The sequence below is a fragment of the Protopterus annectens genome, chromosome 7.part0, assembly GCF_019279795.1.
Source record: "Protopterus annectens isolate FY-2018-M chromosome 7.part0, PAN1.0, whole genome shotgun sequence".
NCBI classification, from domain to species: Eukaryota; Metazoa; Chordata; order Ceratodontiformes; family Protopteridae; genus Protopterus; species Protopterus annectens.
Genome location: NC_056739.1, coordinates 1,165,822,965 through 1,165,842,760, shown reverse-complemented (window position 1 = coordinate 1,165,842,760; position 19,796 = coordinate 1,165,822,965).

Genomic DNA, 19,796 nt, shown 5'->3' with positions numbered 1-19,796 from the left:
CCTGTATATTGTAACAGGACCATACATTATGTGTACATGTTGTGAATGGCCACATGGCAGATAGATTTGTGCATTACGGTTCCTGATAAATAATAACACTCTCACCTGCAATGGGCTGCTGTCGCAGCGAATTTCAGAGGTACCTAAAAAGGAGTAATACAGCAGTATGAGCATAATCCACCCATGTATAAAGGCTATAGGGAGCAATGTGCATAACACATACATCAGTACATTAGACTATACTATGGTGTATGCACATGTGTGCATACACAGAGTAGCATACTATAGTATGCGGCATGTGTGTATACATGCCTTGCATATGTGGACTATAGTTGTTATAGGTGCAGTACTGACTTACCAGGCAACTCTAGGCTCAGTGGTTGAGAGACACCCACCTCCACAATATCGGCTAAGGCTTGTGGATGTGGTTCTGCAGGTGTCCCCAGGTTGGCCAGTAGCTCCTCGGTACGTGTGAGTGGGGGCTGGGATGGTGGTCCACTACCTGTTGCACCTTGTTCCCTGGCGATTGCATTTGCATGCTGTTTTGCCCATCTAATGAGGTCTGTACAGAGTCTGCACACCTGCTGGAATGTGCAGTTGTGGCCACCCACATCATTAACCCTCCTGCAAAGTTCCATCCACAGGGCATCCCACTGCTGTGCATCCTGTGGCACATGGCTGAACAAGATATTGTGATTGTCGAGTAGGTATGGCATGAGGGCCTCATCCTCCAAGCATGTAAAAGGGGGAAGCCTTGCACGTGACATACCTGGAAGACATAATGATGGAGACAGGTCACAATAACTCAGAGACATACAGAGCTGCAGCTGAACGTACATATGTATCGCATTAATTCAGTTTAAATAGTTGTATTTGCAAACTTACATGACACTGATGTGTTTGTGTCACACATATGTGACAATCAATGTTGAGTGGATATCATCACCATATATGTGTGTGTGTCACCTGATTACATTGCTCATACTCCATGTGGCTGCTCTCTTGATGTGGGCATGTCTGTTTGTCTGTACTGGTGTTCCTACCTATCAGCAAATGGCTGGATGTGTCCACATTAATGCAGTTGACCTTGATGCAGTGTATATGTCACATATAAGGACTTACACTGCCTTAACAGACATGACCTGTGACCCTGCAGACATGCTCACATAAGGTTTTACATGTATGTGTTCTGCCATATACATCTACATGGCACTGTACAGCGATTCAACATCCTGCCATGCATCACCTGTGTTGCACATGTGATACACATGGGACACTGGCTAGCCAGATGGTATTTGCAGGGATGGATATCAACTATAGCATGTACAGTTAAAGTCAACTAGTGGGCTATATGCTATGGGTCATGTATGAATCTAGGATGAAAGGTTACCTGGCAGTAGCCTACAGGTGGGTCTGTGGGGACAGGTGGAGCAGTGCCACATTACTGATCCACAGGGTTAATGATACATATACCATGCATTTCCATGTGGTCATCACACCATGTCTGAGAAGGGAGCGATGTGCAGCTTTGATGGACAGGAATGCATAGTATGGCAGGACTATGTCAAGTGTATGGGACAAGGATCTGTCCAGCATGTGGTAGGTGGTTGTCCATGAAGTATGTGTTCGAGATCAGGATGAGTACGTGTAGTATGTCCGACATCACTGGGTTGGACATTGATTTATTCAGGGTATGCATCATGCTACATAGTGGAGATGGGGAATGGGAAGGCTGGTGTAGGCCATCTGCACATGGCCAATACCCCTTAAAAGAAATATGTGATCTGATATGGGTCACTTGAGTGTTCTGTATGGCTGGACAATGATCTCTATATTCATGAATGGCACCCTATCATTATTAGGGTTGCCACATCTGACTCCCTGACAGGTGTGGTGATGTAGCTATCACAGGAAAGGCAGCTGCCCAGCTGCATCCCTCACACAAAAGTGTCCATTATGTTGACCACTGCCTAGGTGGTAGTTCATGGGTACAGGGTTATTAACATAGGGGTGACAATACGAGTCAGCTATTGCTCCTAGGTCATAGCCATTCACATACTTCAATAGGCAGATGCCATCTGTTTGTCTGTGAGGTATGGACTACAATGAGGGGGAATAAAATTAATTAACCCTGACATACTGTAGCTGCCACTGGTGTGATGATCACGTATTATTCAGACACCTTCTGTAGTGTTGGTTCTGCCAGCAGTCCTGTTGCAAAACACTCCTGTGACATAGGAATGTACATCTAGTATACCGAGTGTAGGTGGTAGACAGTATGGGTGATGATGTCCTATGACCTGGCAAGGTTATGATATGCAGTGCGACATCAACCATACTGTCATCTACATCTGTACTGCTGACATCACTTAAATGATCAAGGTTCATGGCCTTCCAGACCAGACTCAGCAGGGTAATAGTGCAGTACTTCCCATTATCAGTGGTGTCTCCCCATTTGTGGGTTGTGATACCTGTTGGTGTGCATCATTCAGTGTATACACAACCTGACATAGAGCTATGTTTTACATGATGTGCACGTGGAGAGCATCTTGTTTTGCCATATGTGCATGATACAACCTGTGATGTGGGCAGGTCACATGCAGACTGAGTGCAGCTTGTACCTGCATAGTTGTGGGTACAGGGGCCCTGTGGTGCACATGGATATATGCTTGTGTACCTGTTGGGGGGAGGGGGCCGTGTGTTTATATTATCCAAGACCCTGCCTGGATTGCTTATTCATGCTAAGCACTTGTTCAGGACTTGTAAACACTACTTAAGCTAATAATTACTATAGCACTCAATCTTCCACATTACCTACAGGTAAGGGTGAACAGGTTTTGTACATACTTTTCTCACTTGTGTAGAGTAATGTAGCTCTTGTACTCACTTTCCTCACTTATCTAGGTGAATGTAGTTCTATATTCAGGCATGTCCAAGAGTCAACTGCCAGTGTTCTCACCTGTCTATCTGATGAATCTGGACATCTTGAGGCAATGTACACATTGCCTCGTACACAGATAAGCCTCTCCGCCTACCACCCAACACTACAACCTGTGAGAGATGCAGTCATCTAGCCAAACTGGAGGTAAAGATCTCTCCAACCAAGCCTGACCCTGACTGTCATGTGGAGAAGGTACACAGTCGCACAACACCACACTCATCACATAAGTCTCACTGAATCTACCCCACCATTAACTGGGAAAACTACTCGTGTACCAACACATTAGCTCAACGGTTTCTGGAATTCATAAACACCAATGCCCTGACTCAACATATCCACACACCCACTAAGGGCAACAATATCCTAGACCTAGTCATTACCAACATGAGTGATTGGTGCTCCACATGTGAAGCCAACTCCTCGTTGGTCCAATCAGACCATGTGTTGAACACCGTTGATATCCACATCCCACACCTACCCCCCCCCCCCATTAAGGGAACCACAGTATAATATGTCCACAAGGCCAACTACATGCTTCTTAAGACAGACGTGGTGGACGTCATGACACCCATGCAGATGGACAGTACTGTTACAACTGCTGAATCCTAACAAAAATGCACTCTATAAGCACTTACAGGAGTGCATGGCTTGTGCTATCCCAAACAGAACCAGGATGCTATACTCCTAATTAACTAAACCAATCTGGTGGTCCCCTGCCAAAAACATATTGTACTACAGGAGGAAGACACTGTTGCAAACGAGAGTACAATACCATGCGTGGAGGAGATCCCTGGCCAGCCTCAGTAATAAGGTGAGATCCCTTATAAGATCCTCCAAAGCTAGCTATGAAAACTATAACGCAACTATACAACCACAAAGCATTCTATAGTTATGTCACATATCTCAATGTCAACAACCAGATCTGCTCTGAGTTGCCGCACAAAGGCACAAACATTACAGAAACAATTGATATTGGCAACATCCTGGCAGATCCCTCTTAAAGCTGCACACTCTAAAGGCAATATCACAGCATCCATGGGACCGGACAACATCCCAGGCTACATTTTACATGAACTTCAGATCGTAATGTCTCCCCACCTACGCACCATGTTCAATAATAGCCTCACATCAAGCATAGTGCCCCCTGAATGGTGCACAGCAACAGTTATCCCACTCCACAAAGGTGGCACCACAATGGACCACGGGACCTATTTCCCTATAGGCCTGACTAGCCTGGTCTGCAAGGCTATGGTGCACATCATGGATCACTATCCAGAGACATTGGGTACCTCCCAACCTTTGACCCCTCCCTGGTTGGCATTGTTAAGGCCGGACCATGCCTCCTAAACCTGGTGAACTTCTTAGAGACAGTTACCAAGGCATTAGATGAGGGTAAGGTGGTCCAAACAGCCTACCTAGATCTCTCATAGGCTTTCAACACCATTCCTCCTTCTGGTATTATCAACATACCCATCCGCCTGAACATTAACCCCTACATCATGTGATGGTTTGCAAAGTGGCTCACGGACAGAACCCACACAGTGGGAGTTGCATACCCTAGGTCCGACTGTATACCAGTTACAACTGGCATCCCCCAGGGCTCAGTCCTCGGACCCCTCATGTTCGGTATATACTTCTCTGACATACAGAGAAGCACAGGAGGGCTTTGGCTGAAAAGGTTTGCAGACAACTGCAAACTAGGGGATATAATTGTTTCCCCAGCTGTTACAAACACCCTCTGGAAGGGTCAGACTGAGATGGATACCTGGTGTTAATATCATGGCGTCAAGCTGAATGCCTAAAAGTGCATAGTCATCCCCTTTGGGTATAACTAATTACCCATGGACTACCACATAGGTGCTAGTCCCCTACATACAGAAAAGGTAATACGGGATCCGGAAACCCCAGTAGATAGCAATCTCTCCTTCGATACCCATAATGACAAGGTGGTTAGAATATCCTTCTACATGGCCCACCTAATCTCTAATGGGTTCGCATCCAGATCAGAGGGGCCATTGTGACTCTACACATGTCATAGTAGACCCATTAAAGGATACAACACCCCATTTGGGATATACCTTACAAGACAACTGCAACAGCTTGGAAGACCACACCAGTACCACACCAAGAGGATTACTGACCTCAAACAGATGACCTATGCAGCCCAACCTATAAAACTCCAGCTGTACTCAGTTGCATACCGCATACTCACAGGTGATCTCTGCTTGACATACAAGGCCCATGTCCAACCCTATATTGCTGGATATGCTCCACTTAAACAGAAGCCCCTGAGAGCCACATGCTCTAGGGATATACACCTAACCACAAAGATGAGTAGGACATGCTGGATGGATAGATTCCTGACCCGGACACTCCCTATGGTTTGGAATGTGATTCCAATGTACATCAGGCAGGGCCCCTCATGAGCACTCTTCAAGGGAAACCTTGACATGTGGATGGGAGACAGACATGTACCCCAAGGATCACTGCAGTGGCTCTGCTGGACAGAGGCACAGGGAACTATTGGCTCTGCCATTCAGAGGCACAGGGAACCAACCTACAGGGGTGGCAAAAGCCAACACACGCTAGCTAGGCTTACAGATACCCTTGGTAAGACAGCCTAGTACCTACCTTTGCACATATCACATGTCTTATGTGCATGGATAGTTAAATAGCTCTTCCATTTTACTTTGCTAGCATGCTGATAAACTGTCGGCTCACTAAAAGACATATGTATCTTGTTATTGTGTATTGTCAATGCCAATTGACATAACTAATGTTTGCCTAACATTACAGTAATGCTATGTAGCTTGTAATACATATCTGCCTACAATACTGTACATTACACAGTTATTGGCACAATATCCCACAATGCAAAACATACTTGCACAGTGGCCCAACCTTCCACATGTTATTCTCTGTAATACACCCATACATATGGCTACGGTTACAATATATCAACATATATTATCCCCTGTTATAGCAAATACTTGGACTAGCGCTGCCACTGACGTCGGCTGGTGAGGAGTATTTCTGTTCAAAGCCCTTATATAGCATCCCTTGTGGTGTATGCGGTGTTTGCCTTGTGACCTACAGCAGTACACACAAATACTACAAGCGTTACTATGCTCAACAATACATCACTACAAGATAACTGTTTCCACTATATGGATTGCGTACACTTTAAATACTACAGAATAGTACTACATACACAGGCATACTGACTGTTCTACATACCTTATTAGTAACCCGAGGTGTCATTAACTGTTGATTCAATCCTTTTCAGTTTGTGTTTCAATGTTCTTTGTAACATTCCACTGGTATATACGGATGGTTTAAATGTGTGATAACACATCCTTTTCTAGTTACATATCGGTAATGTGGTATCCTGTCCACCAATTGCTGTTCCAAAGTAGTTAATTGGATGCACATCAGCTGTGCAGCTACTACATTAGCCGATACCATGGCAACAGTGGTGTATAAGTGATTACTCCTTTTGGGCATTGTCCGTTTGCCTTACTTTAGAGGAGATGGCCTAGATGAGTTATTGCGATATATTTCAACAGCTATATTGAGACACACAGAGATATATTAGCTTCATGACTCCCGTGGACTGTGTGTAATGGCTAGATGATTTAGTTCTACATGTGAGTACAGCTGTTATATTTCGGAACAGTGCTACTTATGCAGGGTTTGTTTGTACCTGATACTTCTGCAGATGTTTAAGTTTGGCATGGATGTTTGGCCAGCTCAAGGCCGTATGGCTATGCATGAACTGTTATGTGGTGTACAGTGTGCTCACCAGACATCCTTGATTTGGTGTACAAGTGTAGCATACTGTGCTGTTACTCACTAATTGCTAACACATCCTGGTGTACACACAACCCTCTTAAATGGGATTAGTGCAAACAAACCCTATTACATCAGCAGCTGTTCCATTGTATAACAGCAGCTATTTCACATAGGGCCATGTTTGTGTGTCTCTGACAAGGTATGTTAAGGCTTCTGCAGATGTCGTACAGTGTGTGAATGATTTGTGATGTTATTACAGTTTGTACTGTAATATGTTTGGGTGTGGGGGTGATGGTGGGTGTGCTTAGCAGATGCAGGTGTGTAGGAACTGCTTTTATACATAATCGCTATGTGCGTGAGGGTTCCTTCCCTATTTGGACACCTATCCTTTGGTGGACTAATACAATGGTAATTGCAGGCTGATTCATTAAGGCACTGTTATGTGGTTCCTGTATAGCATGCAGATGATGTTAGTCCTTGAATCCCTTCGGTAATACATCTGAATGTAATAACGTGTTGCTACATGATAGCTGTGTATTTCTGTCATAGGTATTTGCAGTCATCGTAGTTGTGTTGGTGACTGACCCTCTTTGGCTAGGGTTGCCACCTTTTCATATGGCCATAGTGGGTCCTTTTCGGGACACACATCTGATTTTACAGGCCGACACAAACCCACGGTCAGTACAAGAGATAGAACTTCCCTTTCTTGCCTAATTATAAGCTTATTCTTGTAGTAGTTTAGTAGCTTATCTTGTTTCCTGTACCATGTAGGTACTTTAGATACAGAAGTAACTATTGTATGCAACTATTACAGTACATATGGGACATAATTATGTCCTACAATCCCAGGACATTTGCCACGTTTAATATATTTGGTCAGGACACAACCGCCTAAAGAGGGAGTGTCCCTTGCAAAGTGGGACAGGTGGTAACACTATCATTGGCTCATGTCCATAGCACATATTTGTAATGGTGTATAGGCATATACTCTCCATATCTTTTGTTCATAAAGGTTGGTAGTGGCGGAATGTGTGATTGCTATGGTCTATGTTATACACATATATGAACACTTCAACCACTGTATACGGGAGACATACAGAATCCCGAAACCACAGTGTTCCGACGCACACAGTACCGGGATCAGACTCCCATACCTCACATTACCGACATCGACAGTAACTCGCGAAGGTAACACGAACATGGAACACACACATGCACACACAGACACACTGCTACCCAACACATCCAAACAAACCATCCTACACTATGTATGAGCAGGTGGCCAAGCACCCCTACACCCCCCATGTAGGTGTCTGCGCCCCCCACACCACCCGCTACTTTAATATTCTACATCCTAGGTCGTGCAAACAGACGCACAAAGCTAACCCACAACCACACATTACAGTCCCCCAAGAACACAGAACACACAGAACACATACTTACACACACTACAGTCCTAAGAAACACACGTACACACAGTAACTTACCCAAATCGCAACACTAGAAGCACTGACTAACTGTCCATTAACATTGTGAGATTACACCTCGCACATCTGGTGTTTCGGTACTGTGTTCTTTTGGACCTTAAGCCTCAGGATTACGTGCGTTTGTATGTAAAGCAGTCAGTATGTGGTAGGTATCCCATTTATATGTACTTCCATGGTTATGTAGATGTTGTTAACCTATCTATATATCTACATATATATGTATATCGCCATATATCGACATATCTCTCTCTCTATCCCTCTCTCTCTCTATATATATATGTTGGTGTATATATATATATATATATATATATATATATATATATGTATATATATTAGATATATATATATATATATATATATATGTGTAAAACATACACCTTTCATTGTGTACATGCGGGTTTGTCCTATTTCAACACATTCCTACCTTTTGTGTTTTATCCTGTCAGTGTACACGACTGGCATTGGTACATCTCACGTAGCTTAGTGGTATGTTATTGTGATGAATGTGTACATGGTTGCGTGTTCTAATCCTGGCAGTGATATCTTACCTCTCAGAGCAGGCACTCGTAGCGCAAGGGTGATTAATGCACATTTCAGCGGTTGTGTGTTCCACATGTTTATTATTCTGTGGAGAACTACCTATATATGCAAGCTGTGTTTAAGGTATACTATGTAACATGTACACATCTGTGAAGATTCCTGTCAGTGATACTCCCCATTGTTTGGAACTACATCCCTGATTACATTATGCAAAACCCCTCACTGACACTCCGGGGAATCCTTGCAGAGTGGGTGGTGAACAGTAGCTACACCCCAGGGATCCCGCAAGTGGCTCTGCTCCACAGAGGGACAGTTAGTTGGTCGATGGGGTGGCGACAGCAGACACATTTTGCCTATGCTTATGAGTGGCCTCGGCGGTTGGTCATGTACCTACCTATGTATCTATGAACCTGTACATACAGTATGGACACATGCTGATAGCTTAATTTACTGTTCAAGTATTGACTTACCTTGTGCCAATGGCAGCTGTGTGTACAATAGTTGAAGCCTACCTATGTAAGATGCACACAGTAGACTACCTATACATGACAATTTACAGGTGATCGTGTGTGTGTGCCATCCATGTTTACTGTGTGTGCAGGTGGAGAAGGGTGTCAGTCCATGAGTGCCTACACTGTCAGTGTGTGTGCTATACGTTCCCTCTTTGCCGAGGCATGGGGTTACTGGGCACGCCTCCGTCTGCCTACTGGGGCTAGCACAGGGTGTTCGTGGTCTGAGTCCCCCTGTGCCTGTGGCTCCCTTGGCAATGGTGGTGAGCTGTGAGGACCTTCACCATTCTGTCCCTGCTGCAGCTGTTTCCACAAGATCATATTGTGTAGCATGGCACATACTATGAAGATGTGGGCACACGTTCCTGGAGCATACTGCAAGGCTCCACCAGATATGTCCAAGCAATGGAACCGTGATTTCAGCATCCCAAGCACGTGCTCTGTGATGATTCTGGTTTCTACATGTGCCTCATTATGGCGTTCTTGTGTGGCTGTATTTGCATTTCTGATGGGAGTCATCATCCACAGTTCCAGTGCATAGCCAGCATCCCCCACCAGGTGGCCATATGGGATGTCCCCCCTGGCAAATACCTGATACAGCTGTGAGGCATGCCAGATGTGGGAGTTGTGATAGCTTCCAGGACTGCCAGCACACACATCCATGATAATGCCCTGGGCATTGCACATGACCTGGCAGTTAATGGAGGGGAATCCCTTGCGGTTTATGTAGCGCCTACCCTGCTCACCGGGTGGTGACTTGATGTGTATGTGCATGCAGTCTATTGCACCCAGTACCTCCGGGTAGTCTGCCACATGGTGGAAGAGATGCATATTGCTGGCCAACTCCTCCTGTGTTTGGGGGAAGTATATGTGCTCATTGGAATGTGGTAACATGGCATCCAGGAACTGGTGGAGTACCCTGGATGCTGATGTCTGTGAGATCTCCATGATATCCCCAGTTGGCCTTTGGAAGGTACCTGTGGCTAGTATTCTCAAGCTTACACATACCTTCATTTCCACTGGGATGGGTTCCTTTCTGTTACTTCTGGCTCTGAGGCGTGGCCGGCACAGCTCAACAAGTTGATGTATGATGTCCCTGTCCACCCTGTAATGCTCTACTATCTCCAGATCATGTAGCCCCTGGTAGGTTACCCTGGGTCTGAACACTCATCTCCTTCTCTGGTGCCTGAGATGGTTGTCAGCATCATCCTCCACACCACCTTCAGTCTCCAACACATGCTGGTGAATCAAAGCTATGGCAGCCCCTAACATATACATATTAAAAGTTCCCCGTCTGTATACACCAATGGTGCAGAGTGTCTGGGAATACACAAGTGTGTGTATGGGGCTTTCACACCTTATACTATTGTGTAATGGATGATGCTGGTGTAATTGGGTGTGTTTGTGCTATTCCAGCTGCAGGATATCTTAATTATTGGTTTTACAGCAGTTACTGCTATTGTGGGGCCTTTGGTGTTGACTTACGCTTGTCTGCTGTGATTCATCTATTGCCCTTTACTTCTATTTTCAACCCGATTCACCTCCCATTGTCAGGCATGCATCCAGCTGCCACCTTTCTTGTTTTGTGCTTCCACAACCCAGGATTATGTTGGGAAATGTGTTATGTAGCTGATCTACTGCAGGTTTGCTTTGTTCTGCTGTGACAGTTCTCTTTTCTTGGCTGTATGGCACCTCCCCTTTCCTGTTCTGCAGGTAGCTGCTAGCAGCCTTGTTAGCTGTTGTCTATGGCCCGCTGTGAGTTTCTAGGTGTTAATTACTCATTTGTACTCCAATTACCATGCTGCAGCCTTTCCTTATTGTCTCCCCATATCCTTCCTGTTTCAGCTATGGTGCGCACCGCGCACATCCATTTACCGGGTTTTGTGCGAGTTTTCATCCACATTCACATGAACTTTCAGTTACCTTGTGTGCTCTCAGCTAAGCAAAACTATGGCTACTTCCACACCCCTATCCTGGGCTTTGCTTAGCAACATGCAACATGGACTAGCCATGATCCAATGTGCTTACAGCTATGGTGGCGTGCCCCTCTCTTGATGTCATGTTTACCTCCAGGCCACTCCTCGGTGTTGTAATGCTACACCGTGTGGTACATCCTTATGCTGGTGGGGCGTTTGCGATTCAATATTACTTGACTCATTTGCATGGGATAGACTGCTAATTCCTAGTTACTGCATGGAACACTGTCACAGACCCTTAGCAGCCCTTGCACCATGGCTGTGGTGTAGCATGCGTGCCATTGACTATTATGGGGATATCATGAATTGTGTTACATTGCAGTTTTATGACATCTAAATATATTTTCCTTGTGATCCCGTTTGCTCACCGATGCACTGTGGTTTTACTTTGCGTCGGTGTGGCCATGATATTAAATGTTATTTTTTATATGTTGTGCATGTTGTTTTATGCCATTGGCTATATATTTAGCCATTGGCATATATTAACATTCTAATGCATAAGTTTGGTCCACTTTCATGGCTCCGATTTTATGTTTGACAAAATGTAAACCATTTTTTTTTTTGTTTACATTTCTACATGCTTACGTTACACCTGCACAACTTCATGAATTGCTATATACCTTCATTTGCATGCTACACTGCTGCGCATGGGGTAATTAGCATGCATGCGCCGGGAGCTGCGCAGCTGTGGCATACGCTGGTAGTGCACATGGAACAGCTCTTACCTGAATCACTTGACGGCCATATTTGGCGCTAGATCGCCGACGCTACTCCGGCACATGGCGCAAGCTTCATGAATCCCGGGGAACATTTACTTCCTTTGTCTAGATTTGCAGTACAGTAATAATTTCTTTACAATAACCATTATGTTTTGAAAACCTGTCACTTCATTTCTGAACTTCTGATCTCCTAAACTGGTGTATATGTTTCCAACATAGGAAGGTTTTTAATGTATGTGCAACAAGCCTGCTTTAGCCCAGAAGTTGAACCTTTGACTGTTCGCCATGAGTTTCCTATTATTCAAATGCTAGTTTAAAAAGCTTGTGCTATAAAGTATTTTTTAATCCACATTATATACCGTGGATGCAAAAACTTCTAACATTGAACATTACTGTACATGAACATTACTGTACATTATCCCAAATCCTTAACATGTAGAAATGCTTAGTTTTGGTTAGAATTTACTTATTATATATGTTATCTAGCCAACACCTAGTAGTCTGCACTAAGGCTAGTGCTGTCTAGAAACAGCAAATGGCCCAAGATGGAGGTGATTCTTTTGTTCCCTAGTACTAATATACAGAATGGATGCCTCTTTGCCTGTTAAATATTTAAAACATGTTTTTTCTGTAACTCATGTGCATAATAAGAAGCTTTGCCTGATGTTTTGATTTTTGAAGAACTATTTTCAAAGAAAGTCCATGTAGTTGCAGTTGACTTGATTTTTTTAAATGTCTGGCACACCCCTAAGTGCCACACTGGCACTCACTAGCGGTTTTGAGAGAAACAGGGCAGAAAATTGGGAAGATGAACAAATACAGAATTCTGATGTCTTCTGGGGAAACTACACTTACCACTTGGTCAGATGTTACCAAGGAAACACTATCTTTACAACTGAGACAAAGGGCAAAGTGTCAGGAAATATTAGTATGAAGGATAGCTTAAACCTCATTGAGACAGAATCATCCCTAGTGAAAGAATTAACATGGAGACAGCTCCCTTTAGTCTATACTGGAAAAAAAACAGGATGTATTCTACAGTCTGCCTGGACATATGTGCTTGTCATTGCAGTTTTGGTAAAATACGCCCAGTGTGTAATTAATGAACTCCTAAAGGTGTCCCTGGGATGCACATTATCTGTTCACTACAGCATTTATATGCTTGTGTTCACTACAGGATTTATACGCTTCTTTAGTTGTTGTCTCACGTTCTCTTTGGTTAAAATTATGTGCCATACCCTTCCTTATGCCATGTTGTGTACTGGTTACTGCATATGTGAGCTTGGAAATCAAAGCTTGCAGAGTGGCAGACTGTGATATACTTAGAAGCATTTATTTTCCAAAGTACTAAACAGAAAGCAACCTCTGGCTTGAGACAGCTAACTAATTGAAACAGAACTTAGCACCCCAAGTTTTTTGAAACCTGACATTTTTACACGTCCAAAAATGAGCTTCCATCATGCAGTCATACCCATTCACTTGGTCATTCTTGAAATCATATTCTCTCACCCACTCATCTATTTCTGGAACAGAAAGAAACATACTTAAATAAAAAAGTGCACCATTTCATTTAGTTTTCTAAGTGTATCTTCATTATAAACTACTAATGAAGCACAGAACTTGTGATCACTGAAAAAGCCCACTCACTATAGTAAGGCAACTGAAAGCCAAAGTCAAGCAAATGTGTTTGGCAACACTTGTACATTTTTTTTTGTCTTTGTGTTATAGCAAATAAGCCATTTGCAGTTTTGTTTCAAGTATGGTGCAAAAAATTTTGTTACAAAATAAAAATATAGGACCTTAGCTTTATTGCTTAAATCAAAAATTAAGACCAGCAAAAATCACCTCTTCTTGCAATGACCTGTAAATGATGATCATGTCTTTACCACTGATAATTACTGCAGAAAGCATAATAAAGTTAATCAGGTACTTTTTTCACCAAGAAGAAAATGAATCACATCATTGCTCACACAAACCTGAATTATTTGTGAGCCTTCCGTACAGTTCAAATAATTACCCCAGTCTTGCTCCAGCTGGTGGTATTATGGTATCGGTGATCTAATGGTCTATGAATACAAGTATTTCTTATTTATTTCAGTTACTAGGTTAGTAAGCTATGTTGCACAACAGAAGTAAAGCATCATGATTAGGGTAGAAATATCTGGGGTGTCTAAACTGACCATTAGTTAATTAGTTATAAGTGTTGTATTATATAAGAGGTGCTTGCAATTTTTGGGTGTGGATCTGGTGGTGGTGGTATGGGGTGGTCTCTGTAGTACTAGTAATGATGGACTTTTATCCATCATAGGTTTATAGATTAATAATAGATTAAGTGCCCTTGTGGACCATTTTAAGCCTAGCCAAGTACCATGTGAGAATCAAACCCTGCACCTTGTGTTTGTAAGGTAAACACTTCAGTCATTATGCCAGCCTGCCATCTGTGCAAACCAGTTTGATATACAAATGGCAAAACATTCTTTACAAAACTCCAGCTAGCTATGCTGGCATGTTATATATGCACTGCCCAACTCTCTCTGGCATAGCTGGCACTACCTCACATTATCAAACCCCCTAACAAATCTACTTGAAGTCATTATCAATAGTCAGCTAAAACATAACTTATACCCACCAAGTAATTAAAAAAAATCAAATGCAGACTTCTTTATAGAACAAACCTTTTCCTGTCTAAGCATGGACATAAATTCACAGCTGATACTTCCTTCCTAGTCTTACCTATAACTCTACAACAGTTATTAACCTGCAATCCAGACTTCTGTCAAAATTAGAACAGTCTTACAATGAAATAGCTAAATTCACCTAAAATCTATAGAATAGAACTCATGGTGCTCACTCTCCCCTAGCATTCACTGCTTCATGTCTCCCTGTAGAATTTGCTCACTATACTCCGCACCCTTTATCTTTTCCATAATTACTCACCTCCTTTCCCAACTACCATCACTTATTGCATCTAATGCATTTCTCCGAAGTGGAGATTCAATCTGTAGAAATTATCTTCACTACACCCCTCACTCCTAAACTCTGATGCTTTGCTAGTACTTTAATCTTCTAACAGTTTATATATAATGTAAAAATCACGTTTACCTTTTTTCCTTTTAACTTTTTTTCTATTCCTTTTTATACAAAAAACAGGAAAATTATATAGAGACAATTTATTTTGTTTATAAACCACATTAACATTTTCATTAGTTGCCTCTGACATTGCATCTAATACATTTATATATACACTGCAATGTACTATTTCTTATATTTCATTTTATGGAATATGAATGCTGCATGTTATGCAATTATTTTGTTTATAATACACACACACACACACACACACACATATATATATATATATATATATATATATATATGTATATATTACATACATTATATAATGTATATTACATATATTTATATATATATATATATATATATATAGACACACACACACACACACACACACACACACACACACACACACACACACACACACACACACACACACACATTCCTATACTATTATTACATAAAAGATGACACTATACATCTCACTGTATTCAGTATTGTCAGAGACATATTTGCCCTCATCACTAATGTGGTTCACCCATGCAGGGTACAAATGCTGAACAACTTCATTCACTCATCCTGATATTTCTAGATTTGCACAGCATGCATATTTCAGTAAGTATATTTTCCCGTTTATGTCTCAGTTGGCATTAAGGGATTAAGTTCTGAATATTATTCAGTTGACCCAAGTTCAGGTAATGTCTCAGGTACCTGCTGGAGCTGGCAGGAGAGCAAAGAAATTATGATGCTCTGTCTGTTTTTCTGTTCCCGGAAGGACAGATAGCCAAATTATGGAAGTCTTGGCGGTGATACCTGAGCTATGCTATCAGTTCAGATGTGTATTGTGGCCCGGGAACTTGACAGATGGGTCAGCCAGTAGGTGGGGGAGAGTTCACCCCTCATGTTAACCCTCATATTAGAGAAGGTAGGGTCTAACAGAATGTTCCTGTCACAAGCAGCATATGTGACACTGCCGACAACCTAGCTCCTCTCCACCACCTACAGTTGTCCTTGTCTTCTTCCCACCCATTTAAGAGTTCCATTTGAGGAGTATTGGGAAGTATGAATGTCAGGATGTTCCACCTCCAACTGCTGTATTTCCATTACCCTTCCTACTCCATCATGGAGGCACCATCTGAGGACATTACCAGGCAAAGTATTTCAGCAATATAGTGGAGGCTGTTTGGTAGTACCTGGGGAGATTAGTGGGGAAAAATATATATTACCCAATTTAATTAGTTTCAGAGATTTTTGGAGACCATCCACTGTCCCCTAGTGCAACAGTTTCTGACCTGTTCTGAAATGACAAGTTAGTCGGCTGGAAAGACAATAAGAACACCTTATTTTTGTTTCCTTCTAAAAACTGAATGTAAAAATAAACTCTGGCAAAATAAATAAAAAGCCCCACCTCATCTTTAATGTGATAATAGTATAAGAAATGTCTAAAAACTGTTGGACATAACATTTAATAAGTTATACATTCATATTGAAGTTTAGCAGGATTTCTTAGGTGGTTAGCTTTTTATGGAAGGCAGAGCAGATCTGGAGTTTACATTGGTTTTAGAACATCCATTGTTCCATTTCTCTATTTAGATTGCCATTGAATTAACAAACACTATGGATCTGGCCTGTTTTTGGAATAATCCACCCTCCAAACCCTCCAGCCTCAATCTCCCACTGAACTAGGGTACCTTTTACATACACAGCATTGATAAACAGCAGGAATTTCCTTGATTAGCAGCAAGAACATAATATCCAGCAAATATCCAAGAAACCATTCACCCCCTCCCTCCGATGTGGCAAGAGTGACTAACTAAAAGCAAGTTAGATGCAGGGTACTATAGCAATAACCCACACCTGGGTGTGGGTAATGCTGGATTTACCCACGGTCAGTGTGGTTTGGTCATGAGGGCGAAGCCCAAGTGGCCAAACAAAGACAACCGTGGGTAAATCCAGTATTACCCACACCCAGAAGTGGGTTATTGCTATTATACAATGATATTATTTAAGAAAAAAAATACTTACTTTTCTTAAATAATGGCATTGTATAATGAATCCTTGCTGCCCTTCTGCAGCTGTCTGGTATTCTGCAGCAGTACACAGTACATCAGACCTGTGGGTGGAAGCAATGGAGAAAGCAAGATCTACGTTGCTTTTTACAAAGTGTGTCGCTATGTTAAAGGTGTTTAACATAGCGAGACAGCTTTATCTCGCTATGTTAAACCCATTTAACATAGTGAGACAGCTTTAAAAAAAGCAATGGAGAAAGCAAGATCTCCGTTGCTTTTTACAAAGTGTCTCGTTATTTTAAAGGAGTTTTACATAGCAAGACAGCTTTAAAAAAAACAACGGAGAATCTCTGTTGCTTTTTTAAAGCTGTCTCACTATGTTAAACCCATTTAACATAGCGAGACAGCTTTAAAAAAAGCAACGGAGAAAGGAAGATCTCCGTTACTTTTTTTAAAGCTGTCTCGCTATGTTAAACTCCTTTAACATAGCGAGACAATGTCTAAAAAGCAATGGAGATCTTGCGTTCTCCGTTGCTGTAAAAAAAGACTTATACTAATGGAAAAAGTCCGGGCGACCGGACCTTTTTCTATTAGTATGTCTGATTTACAACATGCACGCTGACCATTCAGCATGCACATTTTGGAATATTAATGGGGGGTCATTGTTTAATAAAACATATTTAAATGCTTTCTTACACAGCCTAGCACAAATTATATAAAGTTATAAGGCATTTAGAATTATAAGAATGAGATTAACTTTGCTAGAAATTCTAAAAGCTGAAGGTAGTAAGAAATAAAGTAGCACTTGTTAAGAGGCACCTTTTCAAGATAATAAGAGTTGTGGGGTACAATGCCTATACTGTCAACATTTTTAAGGAGTCATGGATTCATAGACAAGTACTAGGCTAACTGCCTTTGCAGGCCATTTTAAGCCTAGCCAATTTCTTTCAAATGTGAGAATCAAACCCTGTATCTTGTACTTGTGAGGTAAACACTTTAATCATTATGCCATTCCCCAGCAGAATAGGAACTTTGCAAATTTATATGCATGGCATACAGACAGAAGGTGATATGCAATATTACCAGGAGGTCTAGCTGTTAAATAGGTTCATAGGTGATTACTAGGCTAATGACCTCAGAGGCCTTTTTAAGCCTAGTCACACTTCCCAAGAATCAAACCCTGTGTCTTGTGTTTGGGAAATAAACACCTTAACCACTGTGCCAAATGTAGACTAGCCCATGCAGATGTGACCCTGCTGAAAGAACTCACTCAAGAACAGAGACCATATTGCTCATCTGTGAGCAGAGTTAGTTAGGATCTGAGTAACTTCTCCTGCCTAGGGACTGCAAGGTTTACCGCTACTATCTCAGATGTTTCTTAGTCAGGGGCAAAGCCTGTCAGCAGTGGGCTTTGGAGTAATACTTAGTACGTTAATCAGTGTTGTCTTATTTCTTCAAAACATCTTAGCTTCTGGTTTGGACATAGCATTTCCACTGCACTTTGAACCCTAACAGACTGTATCCTCTTAGAGATGAGGAAAGACCTCCTTAATGAAGGCATTTTATTGATCTTACCAGATCCTTTATGTGACAAAGCAGTGGTGATTGACACAAAAAAAAATCTCTAATAAAATGTTGATATATATTTTGTTCCTGAAAAGCACGATGGTACAAATCTCAATATTGTACAGCCATTATAAGAATAATGACTTGTAGAACATGCTATTTCTAAATCTTTCAATGTGTTATTTAGTGTGTGTGTGTGTGTGTGTGTGTGTGTGTGTGTGTGTGTGTGTGCGCGTGTGTGTGTAAGGTGGTACTATAAACAAAAAGCTTTGTTATGTTCTCTCCATCTCATTTCTTGAAAAAAAAAGCTTATGTTACTAGTGAACACAAATACAGTCCCTAGTTTATAAACAAACACCTTTGCTGGAACTCAACCATAAGCAAATTTTACAATAAAAGGAAAAAAGCTCACAGCCTTAAACGAAGAGCAGTATCTCAGCATGCTAAAATAATACTCATAATGAGTTGTTATGATCAAATCCTAGAAAGCTAACTATGAGATGAGAAGCAATTACTAGAAAATGGAAATCAAAATCTAAACCAACTATCCTAAAGTAGTGTGTAATGTGACAGAGATAAAACAACTGGAACTGAGATCTTTAGAAAAGAGTAGGTGCAAACTACATAGAAAAAATGGGCATTGTGGGAACAATATACACGGGGAGGAATGAGGTTTAAAAGATGGCAGCACTTAATGAGCTATGTAATGTTTGCCTGAAAATGATTGGGTAGGTTATAAGTGATGTATAATGTATGCAGCTGGGAGTGTGCCAGTATGGTTTGTGATGTAAAATGGTTGCAACTAAGATTGTGTCGGTGGGGTTTGTTTTCATTTATATAAATGCATGATTGCCTATGTCGTAAATGAAGGTTTAATAAAGATGTTTCTTATTTTAAAAAAAATGTGTTAGCAAAGGATAATCACAAGGCATTCTTTAATTACATAAAGAACCACACATATAGCATATAAGTTCTCTCTTCTGTCACTTCCAAATTTGCAGTGTAAAGTTAGCAGTCCGTATCACCTCCTCCATAAAAATCCAACTCTAAATTAATACTAAGGGCACTAGTCTGCAGGATCAAGAACACCAGCTGCATGGGGCCAGACAACATAGTTGATTACCGATTAGTATGAAACCCCACCTCTAGGGGGTTCCTCCTTAAAATATTCAGCTGCAGCAAGTT